The sequence below is a fragment of the Mytilus trossulus genome, chromosome 2 (genome assembly GCF_036588685.1).
Source record: "Mytilus trossulus isolate FHL-02 chromosome 2, PNRI_Mtr1.1.1.hap1, whole genome shotgun sequence".
NCBI lineage: Eukaryota > Metazoa > Mollusca > Bivalvia > Mytilida > Mytilidae > Mytilus > Mytilus trossulus.
This window is the reverse complement of record NC_086374.1, coordinates 86,667,276-86,674,191: the sequence shown is the minus strand read 5'-3', so window position 1 is coordinate 86,674,191 and position 6,916 is coordinate 86,667,276. Positions and strand designations below refer to the sequence as shown.

At 31.7% G+C, this 6,916-nt stretch overlaps 1 long non-coding RNA gene across 1 annotated transcript; it reads left to right on the top strand.

The window, feature by feature from the left end:
- The first annotated feature begins 510 nt into the window (after window positions 1–510).
- Window positions 511–6,609, top strand: LOC134705483 (uncharacterized). The gene is made up of 4 exons (XR_010105580.1): window positions 511–566; window positions 4,454–4,513; window positions 5,165–5,249; window positions 6,568–6,609. It is a non-coding gene; the product is annotated as an uncharacterized LOC134705483 (long non-coding RNA).
- The last annotated feature ends 307 nt before the right edge of the window (window positions 6,610–6,916 follow it).

The following is a 6,916-nucleotide window of genomic DNA, read 5'->3' as shown; positions in this document are numbered from 1 at the left end:
AGTTTTAACGCGCATTGATTTCTGCAGTGAGTATTGAAATACATTAAAATACTCGAAATCACACTACCTCATAGATTTTGAAGTAATGAGTACAAGCCTTTTCTTTTCCTCTTCATTGAACCCCAAATACAAAAAAACTACATTGCTACAACAGCAATACATATGCATTCTTTTGATGTGTTTGAGCTTTTGATTATTCCATTTGACTAACGAATTTCCGTCGGAGTTAACATGTTTGTAGCATTTCACGCCAAATTGCACATAAGCATCGATAACCAACTAATTATACAAAAAAAAAGAATAAATTTCAATAAGATTGACAGGTTTTTATAAGGACCATCAACTTTTCAAGTACATTTGCATTTCTGGCTTTGTAAGGTAATGAATTCAAATGTTCATGATAAAGAGATTACCAGAAAAACGCCTTTCTGAGTGAAAACAAAAAGTGAAATGAAATTAAACTAGAAACTTTATAAAATTCAAATGTCAACAAATGTATCTGTTCTGACATTATAGAACACTTGGGTCCATACACCTGTGTAGCTGAAGTCTGTGATAAACATCAGGTAATTTATCATTTAACATTACCTAAAATTAAAAATTAATGAATAATATGTTTTTTTTATAACAAAATGGATAGTTTTCTTTATTAAACTTATGTTTATATACTTTTTTTCTAAAGAAAATACTTTAATTTTTCCACATTTAGAAGAAGTTTCCTATTTTTAATTGCTTGCTTCCAGGAAGAAATTCGCCGACACATTTGTCGTATGCAAGTTACTTTAGCGTGACCCTCTCGTAAAAATACGGTAAACGTAATACGCATGTATCTGTCACTGAAATAAACTATCAACTGATTGTACATGTTATACACGTGCTCAATATCCATGCTTCTTTGTTGATTGTTAACAATAAGATGACACTCGTTAATCTTCGGCTTCAATACACGACAATTTATTAACTGTCATATTTTCATTACATAACAGACAGAGAGAAAAGAAAATTGACGATTATAAGATATGTTTGCATTTGCGTAAAAAATGATAAAATTGTTCAAAGAAGACATGTTTGCGTGAAAAATGATAAAACCGTGCACAGAAGACTAAGTTTATGATATACATATGCATTGGTTCAAGAATTGGATAAACTTTATGTTCACCAGTCATTTGTCTCATATGACTTTTAATATCTTACCAGTTGTCATGTTGATGTTTGTAATTGTGTTGGCATTCAAATGTGGAATGCTCTAACATATTTTAAAGTAAAAAAACATCTTGCCCATCTGAAATAACCTGCAAAATTGTCCATCAATGCAATAAATAGACATATGAAATAGTGGATGTCTTTCGGGTATATATATAGACTAATTATACATACCCCCTGCCCCTACACAAGAAGATGAACGAAACCACAAGGGATACATTCTGTTGTTTAAAAATCATTTTTCATTGTGGTATAGTCTTATATTTTTGTATCATCAATTTTAAAATATAAGGAACTTACAATAGCTTATTTTTAAGCAACTTCTCAGATATAAAAAGTAATGAAATATATTCGTGTTGCTTATTCTTTAGTTTTCTATGTTGTTGCATGTGTAGTATTGTTTTTTTGTTTGTCTTTTTCATGTTTAGCCAAGGCGTTATCAGTTTATTTTCGATTTATGAGTTTGACTGTTCCTCTGGTCACTAGCGGATTTAAGGGGATTTGGAGGCTTGAAAATCTTAAAATAATTTTTGTATTAACCATTTCTTGTTTTAATGTTATCTTTACTACAAATTGAGTATCCAGCACTGAATATAGGGTGACACGTTGTCGCTACACTTCTTTATATATACACATGTCATAATTACATTGGCCTGAGGGTAACTTGATAATTAGAGGATCAAAGGATTTAATTAAGACAATCAAGGCAGCTATCCCTATATTTTATTACTATGTTGGTTTTATGATTAAAACGACGTTTATTATAATCTTGATTTGAAGAAAAATACTTTTTCACCCTTAACACAAGATTATTTTTAGAAAATGGCACCTGCTTAAAGAACAAGCAAACTTCATTTCCCCATCTGTACTTAGTGGTCAAATGTATAGCATTCTAAATAAAAACTGGAATCCACCTAGTTCTTTTCCTTTTCATTAACGCGAAATTTAAGGGTTAAAAAGATGCTTCTAATATGCGTGGCTGTAATTTTTCCCATGCATTGTCTATTCAACTTCACAGGACGGAAGTTATTGAAAATTTTGCAGCCATGTGAAGTGCAGAAAAATTTGCGTTTTGTTCGCTACTGTCGACAACCCCGGACAGTTTGTTGAAAAACACGTTCAGAATTGGGTAAAGCAAATGGTTAATGCAAATCTCACAAACAAACATAAAAGAACCACCAAACAGACTTATTAAGATTAAAACCTTTACCAACACACATATTAAGACGCGGCTAGTGGAATAGATGCAAGGGCAGTGGTGGATCCAGGCCGGGGGGGGGGGGTTACGATCAATGATTTTTAATGATTGGAACCCCCTTTTTTGAATTAGGAATTGCAAAACGGGTATCCTCCCCCCCCCCCCCCCCCCGCTTCGAGATCTAGATCCGCGCCTGCTGATATCTTCCGTCCCTCTTTTATTACCGTGTTTGTGATTATATGAGCAAAACGATGCGTGCCAGATATTGACCAGTATCTGCCTAGTATCCTTGTTGATCACCTGAGATTTCTCTCGGATTTAGGTGTGGTTGTTGTGATTTAGTTTTCTATGTTGAGTTTTGTATCTTGTTGTTTGTCTTTTACTTTTGTTTTTGTAGGGGTGTTGTCAAATTGTTTGAGTTTGTTTCCGGCTTACACAGCTACTTTTGCATAGGTACTATTTCTGACCAAAAAATCTGTAGTACTGCAAATTTACTTTTAATGTTCAGTACTATTTTGTAATTTGTTACTTTATAACTATTGTAATATTTAGGTACCTATATTTAACAATACTTAATTTGTATTTAAAATCTATGTACTACAGATTTGTATTACTACCGTTACATTTTAGGCATTTTGAAAGTTTTACTATTTCAAATCTCTTAAAATTATGATTTTCAAACATGGAATATTGTATTATTTCTGTACCAAAATATTTAGTGCATATCAAGTACTGTAAAATACAAGTACATAAATATTACAATGATTTTAAAATCAAGAAATAGTACTGAATATTAAAAGTAAATTTCCAGTACTACATATTTTTAGTACAGAAATAGTACCTTTGCAAAAGTAGCTGTGTAAGATCGAGTTTGTTTATTCCTTTGATATCTTTTGCCTAGGCATTTATAATCTTTCAAATCACGATGATGCTGTAAAAGAAGGACAGTGCAATGTACTTATAAAGATCTTCTTGGAGTATGAGGAAGAATACAGATGCTTTTTTTTTATTTTTATATCAGATGTAAAAGAGGGACCAAAGATACCAAAGGGACAGTCAAACTCGTAAATCTAAAACAAACTGACAATGCCATGGCTAAAAATGAAAAAGACAAACAGAAAAACAATAGTACACATTACACAACATAGAAAACTAAAGAATAAACAACACGAACCCCACCAAAAACTAGGGATGATCTCAGGTGCTCCAGAAGGGTAAGCAGATCCTGCTCCACATGCGGCACCCGTCGTGTTGCTTATGTGATTACAAATCCGGTAAAAAGTATAATTCGATAGGTCAAATTCATGAAAGGGAAGGGGATTGTAGTTACGACGTAAGGAACATATCCGATATCATTTGTAAAACGGTTATTCCATAACGGTCAACCAACTCGTGATGGCGTCCGTAAAATTTACGAAGGGATGATTATATATTTCAACTTCAACTTGTAAACGATAAGACCTATTTATACCGTCATTATTTATACAAGGATTTGGATTTTACAAGGTACAAGAAAAACATTAAATACCGTTTTTACAATGAAATTTGCTTATTAAAGGACGCATTGAGAATAGAAATGGGGAATATGTCAAAGAGCCTCAGGTATAACCCGTTTATAAGGCAGACAACAGCCGAAGGCCACCATTAGGTCTTGTACGAAGCGAGAAAATCCCGCACCCGGAAGTGGTTTCATCTGGACCCTTAATGAAATTGTGTACTAGTTCAGTTAAAATGGACGTCACACTTCATTCCAAAACAAAACTAATATATAAAAGAAACAAGAGTAACAACGGCCACAATCTCCTGAATTGGGACATGCACAAACATGAAACGATGTTAAACATGTTTTGTAATATCTCAACCCTCCTTCTATATCTCATCCAATATAGAATAAAGAAACACATAGCAATACGCACAGTAAAACTCAGCTTAAAAGAAGTCTTAGATATACCATTAAGGTTCCTTTCATCTTATTAAAATTTCTGAATGTAATGCTTTAAAAAGTTGTTTCTACAAAGCAGTTTAACGATCATAAATTTATTTGATTTTCAGCCTTATTGTAATTTGTACGAGGATAACAACATTATACAAGGCCGATGTATGATATTTCAGGTATGGTTATTGCTTTTTGTGTTTTTGAAAAAAACAACCAAAAACATGGTCTTGCTATCGATTAGATAAATAAACTCATCATAGATACCAGGACTATATATCCTCATCTTTAAAATAATGAAGATTCTTATAACAATTGAACACCGCGAAGCAGATTCCTTGACATTCTGCGACGAACTACAAATATTGCGTGCAAAATGCATCAGTTTCAACCAAATTTGCAATGAGGTAACATGGATGTTGTAACGCAGCGATGTTTAATTTGCTGTGAATTCAATTTCTTTAATGACTATTAACCAAAACATTTATGAACTGTCAGTTAAATTTATTTATGATTATTTGGGAGATAGTGTTCGAATAATTCCGTAATCAAATGGGCAAAGAGGTTGTTCTTAGTAAAAGGACTAGTTTATCTTGTTGTGCTGTTGAAAATGAAAGGTATCGACGGATCGTTAAGCCTCTCACAGCTTAAATATAAAACTTCATGTCGTCTTGTAAGCAGTATAAAGCAGCTACACGTTACCTAACGAAATAAAAATAGGTATGCGTCCTTTTTTTAATATTTTTTGTCATCTGCAATTAATCTCTCACTTTCCACTTATGTCTGTGCTCATATGATATCAAGTCGTAGGATATTTATACTATTTTCAGGCTGGACAGTTGTGTACTTCTTCTAATTATGTTTCTGCTAATGGCGGGTGTTATTGTTCAGACTCACAATGTGTTACCAGAGCAAGTATGATTTTGCAATTGATATTTGAAAATAATTATTTTTCATCGAAAGTATAAAGTTCTAGACATGCTTCAAGACAAATATCTGTTTCGCAAGGACAGATCATCGTATCGCAATCATAATGATATTTATCATTGGACGTTTTAATTTAGTATTTGATGTAAGAGAAAGATAACCCCTTTCTTCATGATTATGAACGAGCTCTAGCGAGTACTTATCATAAAGAAAGTGATTATCATTCTCTTACAAACTTAGAATACTGTAAAGTGCTGAAGGCTCGAATGATCATTTGATTTGTTTTGTTCAATAATTAGTTTCATAGTCAGCATGCTATGGTCAATTGAAATTAAATGTTTATTATTGATGCATAACTTCATTTTTTTACCATTTCATTTATGAGTTTGTTGTAGTGATGTAAGGACTTTTTTTTTAATTTGGGAAATATTAAAATATGTGTAATAGACATTATGTCACACAATAGTACAAGGAATTTCGAAAAGGTGAGAATAGTAGTTGTTTCCTGATTGTGAGTAGGAATGTAAATCATGCAATATTTTAGAGAGGAATCATCTTTTTGTATTTACAGTTTAACTTTTAAAAATCTTTCCCAACCATTCAGGAATAAAAGTGTTGAAAAGCTTATGATTTATGTGAATTAGTATTTTGAAACTTTTTTTCTTTTTTTTTTTCTAGCATAAATTGCTTTGGTATAGTGTATTTGTTTTAGTAATTTGAAAAAATATTGAATTCATAATAACATTCGAGGTACCAATTTTACTGCACCAGTAAACTTCAACATATTCAGGTGTTTTTTTTGTTTGTTATACTAATTACAATACAACTTTTAGTCAGGTTCAATCACTGAGATAAATCCTTTCAATCTGATAAATGTGATTCAGGGCAGATGCAACTCCTTTATAGAAACTCTTTGTTTTGAACTGTAAATAGACCCAAAAAATAGAAAAATGCCTCACTAAGAACATGATTTTATTCATTATTCACAACTAGGAGACACCAAATCCTACAATTTCATTGGTCGAGAGCACTTTAAATTTACTTTATTCTAAATTGAAAGAAGATCTATTGAATATTGATAATATAATAAAGATAATTTCAAAAATATACACACGCATGAATTTTTTAACCTATTGTTGTTATTGTGGTATATTTATCGATTAAGATATAAATGCTAGAGATGCATTTGCAGTGTTCGTATTGAATAAGGGAGCATTGGCTATAAAAACATTACGAATTATAAGATAATCAATTTTAAATTATTGAATGTTGGAAAAAACATTAATTCTTCGAGATTGTTTTACAGTAATCGACTACAACAAGAATCGTATAATTGTCCCAACACATGGTAAGTGAAAGTACTGTTAAGCTTTAAAAACATTTTAATTGTTCAAAGATAGAAAGAGTAACTAGATATTTTCAGATTGTGTGTGTTACTGTCTTAATTTTAAATTACAGCCTGTAATGCTAAATAAGTTTAGCCACATCGATTCTGGATCTTATAGCATTGACGAAAATAATCATAAGTTTTACACATGTAAATTTTCTAATGATTAACTGTTTAAACATATTTTCAGGAAAAATGATTTTGCACTGTTTACTGAACCTTATAGAATTGTCTGAAAACCAAAATGAATGTATGTGTGCTGGGTCGT